The sequence below is a fragment of the Lynx rufus genome, unplaced genomic scaffold (genome assembly GCF_022079265.1).
Source record: "Lynx rufus isolate CCGP_SWC_20201006 ecotype Redwood Valley unplaced genomic scaffold, mLynRuf1.p SCAF_12, whole genome shotgun sequence".
NCBI lineage: Eukaryota > Metazoa > Chordata > Mammalia > Carnivora > Felidae > Lynx > Lynx rufus.
The window spans coordinates 51,921,279-51,928,507 of record NW_025814826.1 but is presented as its reverse complement, the minus strand read 5'-3'; positions in this window follow the sequence as shown (position 1 = coordinate 51,928,507).

The window sequence follows — 7,229 nt, the reverse complement described above, 5'->3', positions numbered from 1 at the left end:
TGTTTGCTAGCTTTTAAATATATTTATTTGACAGAGCAAAACCCTCTTCTCCTGGTTAATTATGTCCTTGAATACAGAATAAAAGTTAGCAGTGATTTGTAGTTTTCAGTGATTTTTTTTCCATTTTATTAACTGAGTTTTTTTAAAACTTGTGGTATACTATACATAACAAAATTTGCCACTATATCTGTTTTTAGGTATATGATTCAATGGCATTAATTACGTTCACAATGTTAGGCAATCATCACAACTATTTCTAAAACTTTTTAATTATCCCAAACAGAAACTCAGTAACTATTAAGCAATAACTCCGCATCCCCCCTCCCCCAGCCCCTAGTAACCTTTGAACCTACTTTCTGCTTCTATGAAGTTGCCTGTTCTTGATATTTCAAATAAGTGAAATCATACAATACTTGTCTTTTTATATCTGACTTATTTCATGTATCAAAATGTTTTCAAAGTTCATTCATGTTGCAGTATATATATCAGAACTTTGTTCCTTTTTATGGCTGAATAATATATTTCAGTGTGTGTTGCAGGAGGGTAGGGGCAGTGTACCACAATTTTTTTTTTCTTCTAACAATACCTATAGCCCTCTGGTTTTGTTTTTTGTTTTATTTGAGTATAGTTGCCACACGATGTTACATTAGTTTAAGATATACAATATAGTGATTCAACAACTGTCAATTACATTTTGTTTATTCTGTTGATGGGTAGACACTTGGGTTGTCTCTTCTACCTTTTGGCTAGAAAAATGCTACACTAAACATTGGCATATAAGTATCTGAGTCTCTTTTTAGTTCTTTCAGATGTATATCTAGGGGTGGAATTACTGAATCAAAAAGTAATTCTATGTTTAATTTTTTGAGGAACCATCAAACTTTTCCACAGTGACAAACTGTTTTCCACAGTGCCTGTTACCATTTTACATTCCACCAGCAATGTACAAGGAACGGTTCCTGATTCTCCATATCCTCACCAACACCTTTTATTTTCAGTTTTTTAATTATTATTACTGTATTAGTAGGTACGAAGTGGTATCTTGTAGTTTTGATTTGCCTTTCTCTAATGACTAATGATGTTCAGCATCTTTTATCTGGTTATTGACCATTTTTTTTTTATTAAAATTTTTTTTTTCAACGTTTATTTATTTTTGGGACAGAGAGAGACAGAGCATGAACGGGGGAGGGGCAGAGAGAGAGGGAGACACAGAATCGGAAGCAGGCTCCAGGCTCTGAGCCATCAGCCCAGAGCCTGACGCGGGGCTCGAACTCACGGACCGCGAGATCGTGACCTGGCTGAAGTCGGACGCTTAACCGACTGCGCCACCCAGGCGCCCCGTGGTTATTGACCATTTTTATATTTTCTTTGGAGAAATGTGTATTGAAATCTTTCTCCAGGTTTGTAATTGGGTTGCCTCCTGTTGAGTTTTAGGAGTTCTTTGTATATTCTAGGTGTTACACCCTTACCAGAGATATGATTTGCAAATACCATCGATTCTCATTATCCAGATTCTGTATGTAGAAACTTGACTACTCACTAAAATTTATTTATAACCCCCAAATCAATATTCATGGCACTTTTGTGCTCATCCACACACATATGAATGGTGCTGAAACATTTGAGTTCCAATCTGCATGTTCCCAGGTGGGGTTAAATACAAAACAAAACAAAAAACAAAACAAACAAAAACAATGCTTTGCCTCTTGCCTCTTATTTCAGCTCTCAGAATCTAAAGAATCATCTTTTTTGTAGTCTGTTAGTGCCACTTTTGAAGTATTTTTGTGTCTTTTGGTGGTGATTTCACTGTTTAAAATGACCCCTAAGTGTAGTCCTGATGTGCTGTCTAGTGTTTGTAAATGCAAGAAGTCTGTGAGGTGCCTTATGGAGAAAATACATGTTCGACAAGTTTTATTCAGGCATGAGTTATAGTGCTGTTGGCTGAGAGTTCAATGTTAATGAATTAACAATGTATATTAAATAAGGTGTCTTTAAACAAAAGCACATGAAACAAGGTTATGTATTGACCAGTTTATGAAAAGGTTATGATCAGAAGCTCCCAGGTTCTTACCCCTAGGAGCATTTGTTCAGTATTCACTAATTCAGTGTTCATGGTGACTTTATAGAACATAACTAACTATTGTAGGAGAAACGAGAATTGCCTATATTTTCTCCCTTCTGTAGATTGTATTTTCACTTTCTTGATAGTGTCCTTTGATGCACAGAACATTTTCAGTTTTGGTGAAGTTCAGTTTATTATTATTATTGTTGTTGCTCATGCTTTTGATGTTGCTTAAGCCCCACATCGGGCATAAAGATTACCTAATAAGAAAAATTCCATTGCCAAATCCAAGGTCATGAAGATTTACTCCTACATTTTCTTCTAAGGGTTTTATGGTTACAGCTCTTGTATTTAGGTCATTAATCCATTTTTTTAATGATTATTTTTGAGAGAGAGAGAGAGAGAGAGAGAGGGAGGGGCACTGGGAGAAGGGGACAGAGGATCCGAAAGGGGCTCTGTGCTGACATCAGAGAGCCTAATGTGGGGCTTGGACTCATGAACTATGAGATCATAACCTGAACCAAAATCGGCTAGTAACTGACCGAGCCACCCAATCACCCTGGTCATTAATCCATTTTGAGTAAATTTTTGTGTATGATGAGACAGAGGTTGAACTTCATTCTTTTGCATGTGGTAATCCAGTTATCCCAGCACCATCTGTTCAAACAACTATCTTTCCCTCATTGAATGGACTTAGCACCCTTGTCAAAAATCAGTTGGCTAGGGGCTCCTGGGTGGCTCAGTTGGTTAAGTACCTGACTCTTGATTTCAGCTCAGGTCATGATCTCCCAATTCATGGGATTGAGCCCTGTGTTAGGCTCTGCACTGACAGCACGGAGCCTGCTTGGGCTTCACTCCCTCCCTCTGCCCCTCCTCCACTCATTTTCTCTCTCTCTCTCTCTCTGAAAATAAACTTAAAAAAAAAACCAGTTGGCTGTATATGTGAAGGTTTATTTCTGGACTCTCACTTATATTCCCTTGGTCTGTATATCTATCCTTTTGCCCATGCCACACTATTTTGATTCTTTTAGATTTCCAGTAAGTTTTCAAATCAGGAGTAGGAGTCCTTAACTTTCTTCTTTTTCAAGATTGTTTTGTCTCTTTGGGGCGCCTTGCAATTCCAAATGAATTTGAGGATTGGCTTTTCTATTTCTGAAAAAGTTATTGGAAGTTTGAATTATGAACTATGGAAGCAATTATGCTGAATCTTTAGATTGTTTTGGGTAGTGTTGACATCTTAACAATATTGTATATTCCTATCTATGAACATGAGATTCCTTTCCATTTATTTATGTCTTATTTAATTTCTTTCAGCAAGTTTTATACTTTTCAGTGTACAAGATATTCTTTTAGATGCCATTGTTATTGGAATTGCTTTTTAAAAAAATTTTTTAAATGTTTATTTACTTTGGAGAAAGACAGAAAGAGCACAAGCAGGGGAGGGCAGAGAGGGAGGGAAACACAGAATCTGAAGCAGGCTCCAGACTCTGAGCTGTCAGCACCGAGTCCAACACGGGGCTCAAACCCCCAAACCATGAATGAGATCATGACCTGAACCGAAGTCAGATGCTTAACTGAGCCACCCAGAGGCCCCTGGAATTGCTTCCTTAATTTGTTCTTCAGATTGTTTATTGCTGGTATATAGAAACAACTATTGTTTTTTAAGTTTTATTTATTTATTTTGAGAGAGAGTGGGGAAGAGAGAGCACAAGCAGGGGAAGGGCAGAGAGAGAGGGAGAGAGACAATCCCAAGCAGGCTCTGCACCAGCAGCACAGAGCCCGACACAGGGCTCAAACTCACAAACCATGAGATCGTGGCCTGGGCCGAAACCAAGAGTCAGACTGAGCCACCCAGGTGCCCCACAGAAACAACTAATTTTTGTTTGTTGATCTTGTAAACTGAAATTTTGCTGAATTCATTCATTAGCTCTAGTAGTTTTCTTGTGGAATCTAGGATTTTCTATATATGGGATCATGTCCTCCTTAAAGAGTTATAGTTTTACTCTCTTTCAATTTGGATGCCTAGTGTTCTTGTTCTCATCTAATTACTCTGGCTAGAACTTCTAATACTGTGTTGAGTAACCTGGTGAAAGAGGGCATCCTTGTCTTGTTCCTGATCATAAAGCTTTCAGTCTTGCCATCAAATATTATCTGGGGGTTTTTCATGAATGTCTTTTTATCATGTTGAGGAAGTTGTAGTCTTAGTGTTCTGACAGGTTTTATCGTAAGAGGGTGTTGGATTTTGTCAAAGGTCTTTTCTGGCGTCAGTTGGGATGATTGTTTGGCTTTTTTCCCCTTCATTCTGTTAACATGATGTATTACATTGATTAATTTTCTTATGTTGAACCACTCGTATTCCTAGGATAAATCCCACTTGGTTATAGTGGGAGGGCCCTGGGAGGGGCTTTCCTGACGAAGGAAATGGTGAGCTGAGACCTGGGAGGGGCAGGGAAGGTTGCAGCATGAAGGAAGGACTTGGGGGGAGAGGCGGGGAGGCCCATTCTGGAGAGGACCAGCCTGGTTGCAGAGCAGGATTCAATTGAAGCAATGAGGTAGGGGAGGGATAAAACCTTTAGAGGTGATGGATGTGTTCATCACCTCGAGTAGAGGGAAAGTTTCACAGAATATATACTTAGGTCGAAATTCATTTTAAATGTGTGCAGTTAATTGTCCAGTATACCTCAATGAAGTTGTAGAAACAAAAACACTAAAAAATAAATACATACATAAAAGAGTATGAGTTGGTTTGGTAACAAACTGTAGATGGTTTTGAATGCTTGAGTAAGGATGTGTAGTTAGTAAGGTGTCAGGCTTTTTCAAAGCACCTCCAACATCTCCATTGGGCCAGGAAGGAAAGTGGTAACCTCAGACATGCATCTTGGAGTGCTGGATAAAACTTTCTCTGGCTTCACAGAACGTCTGCATTTCTGGGTAATTCTGAAAACAATTTGAAAACAACCGGTCTCCTCATCTTTGGTTGAAGCCTGTGGTCAAAGATAATATTTTGGTGTTCTGGACGGGAGTATCTTTGAGAGGTAGAAATAGAAATTGAGCAGGGCTCAAGACTGAGAGGGGTGTGGAGGTGTGTAATTTCTAAGTACAGTGAGAAAAGTCTTCTACTCTGGAAGCACCCCTGGGTCTGCAGGATGATGTATGCAAGAGGCTAGACCCTAGACCAGGGTTTCCAGACAAGACCAAAGCAAAGACCCCACACTGCCTGGCACAGTGACTGCAAATCCCACAGACTACACATATATGTCAAGTTTGCTCCCTGCCACCTCCCGGTCCCACAGCCACCCCTGAGCCACCAGCAGAGCACCAGAATCTTCAGCCTTCAGCTCTTTGAAACAGCGAGGGCTTCTCACTCTTTGGCCAGTAGGGTCTCTTGGCAGGTGACCTGGAATTGGACACATAGTGATGCTTCTGGGGGCTTGAATTGCCCAGGTTTCAGAGGTCATGTTGGAATGTGCACAAGCAGGGCAGAGAAAGCCATTCTGCAGAGACACACAGAAAGAAATGAAGAGTCCCTAAGCCTCCAGAACATGAGGCAGGCAGAGCCAGCCAGTGACAGATTCAGTTCTCCAGGTCTTTCTGAAACCCTGCTATTTTGGTTTCGGGAGATAGTTGAGAACACAGACTTTGATGTCAGATAAAGTTGATTTTTAATCCGGTTTCTTTTACTCACTATCTGGGACTCTGGGCAAGTTACCTGTCAGGTCCTATTTCCTTGTCTACAAAAAATGGAAATAGTAATGTCTAATTCTGAGGGAGATATTTTGAGAGTTAATTACAAGGAAGTTAATAGAGTGTTCATAGCACAACCTAGTGCATAATAGATGCTCATAAATGTTGGCTCCTTCCCTCCCCCTCAGAAAGGACCTGACTATGTGACTTAGAACTGAGAAGTGGGCGCCTGGGTGGTTCAGTTAAGTGTCCGACTTCAGCTCAGGTCATGATCCCGAGGTTCCTGAGTTCGAGCCTCGCATCATCTGTGCTACCGGCACAGAACCCACTTCGGATCCTCTGTCTCCCTTTCTCTTCCCCAACTTGCTCTCTTTAAACAATTAAACAAATTTTAAAAAGAAAAAAAAAGCAAGCTGAGAAATGCTTCTGTCTGCTCCTTCTGCTATTTCCCGTCCATTCAACAAGCATTGATTGAGCAGCCCTGGGCCAAACCCTGTCTGAGGGCCGAGTTTCCAAGAGTGAAAAAGACACCATCTCTAACCTCCAACAGTCCACAGCGTCATAAATGCCACAACGGATAAAAGCATGGAGGAATTACAGGAAAGAGGAAGGACAGCTGCCTGGAGTAAGTGATCTCTACCTTGCAGTGGGGAACTCAATCACGCCCTCAGTCAAAAATCAGATTTTTATAAATAAAAATCTATAAACACAGATTTTTATCGCAACCCACACAATCTTAAACTCTTGCAAAATTCCCTTTTACTCCCTAACAGTGCCTAACATCTGGCATTTCCTAAGTATGTAAATTGTATTCAACAGTTACAAAGTGCCCTTCTCTCTTCCTGGTTTACTCTCCTCTTTTTATTTATTTTTATTTTTTTCAAGTAGGCTCCACACCCAATGTGGGGCTTGAACGCACAACTCTGAGATCAAGAGTCACGTGCTCTACCCACTGAGCTAGTCATGTGCCCCTCTCCTCTTTTTAAAAATGACATTATCCAGGGGCACCTGGCTGGCTCTGTCAGTAGAACATGTGACTCTTGATCTCAGAGTTGTGAGTTCAAGCCCCACGTCGAGTGTAGAGGTCACTTTAAAAAATTAAATTAAAAAAATCTTTACGGGGTGCCTGGGTGGCTCAGTCCGTTGAGTGTCCAACTCTTGATTTAGGCTCAGGTCATGATCCCAGAGTTCTGGGATCAAGCCCACTTTGGACTGGGAATCATAAAGCCCCCTGCTTATGATTCTCTCTCTCGATCCCTCTGCACATTCCCCTGTGCTCTCTCTTCTAAAAGATAAACAAATAAAAAAACCAGTATCCTAAATCCTCTCTATCAGTGAGGCAGTGGTTTAAAATTGGGGTCCAGATACTGAGTCCTCAATAGTGATAGGGGCCTTTGTGCTGTTTTCATTGTTAACAAAGGCCCGATGTTAATCATGTTTAACCTTTCACCAGGCCTTCTGCAGTCCCTCACTGCTACTTCTT